General features: G+C 37.7%; 1 protein-coding gene across 1 annotated transcript in view; it reads left to right on the top strand.

Annotated features, from left to right (window-relative positions):
• The window catches only part of SWSAP1 (SWIM-type zinc finger 7 associated protein 1), a 3,232-nt gene that overhangs the window by 1,183 nt on the left and 1,344 nt on the right, over window positions 1-705 (top strand). The window lies entirely within an intron of this gene.

Raw genomic sequence — 705 nt, forward strand, 5'->3', positions numbered from 1 at the left:
TTTCAAGGTATACAAAAAAAAAAAAAAAAAAAAAAAAAAAAAAAAAAGACATTAGGATTAAATGAGGTCATAAGGATAGAGCTGTGATTTATTAGGATTAGTGTCTCTATAAGAAGAGACACCAGGGGGCTGGTTTGCTCATTCTCTTGCTCGCTGTCTTTTCCTTCTCTGGGTGCATTGTATGCACACAGCAAGGAAAGGTCATATGAGGACACAGTGAGAAGGCAGCCATATACAAGTCAGGAAGAGGGTCCTCACCAGCAATCTAATTTGCTGGCACCTTGATCTTGAATTTCACATTCTCTAGAATTGTGAGAAAGTACATTTATATTATTTAAGCCATTCAGTCTGTAATATTTAGTCATAGCAGCCTAAGCAGACTAATATAAACAGAAAAAAGATGATGAGGATATTTATCAATCTTGGATCTGACACTGAATGGGAGGGAAATCTCGTCTGAGAATCTGTAATCACAACTTTGCCCTTTTTTAAGATTTGGAACTCAAATTCACACTGTGTGGTCTAAAAAGCACCAATATAGGAGTTCAGGCCAGGTGTGGTGGCTCACTCCTGTAATCGCAGCAGTTTGGGTGGCTGAGGCGGGCGGATTACAAGGTCAAGGGATCAAGACTATCTTGTCCAACATGGTGAAACCCTGTCTCTACTAAAAAATACAAAAAATGCAAAAAAAAAAAAAAAAAAAAA

The sequence above is a fragment of the Mandrillus leucophaeus genome, unplaced genomic scaffold (assembly GCF_000951045.1).
Source record: "Mandrillus leucophaeus isolate KB7577 unplaced genomic scaffold, Mleu.le_1.0 Scaffold112, whole genome shotgun sequence".
NCBI classification, from domain to species: domain Eukaryota; kingdom Metazoa; phylum Chordata; class Mammalia; order Primates; family Cercopithecidae; genus Mandrillus; species Mandrillus leucophaeus.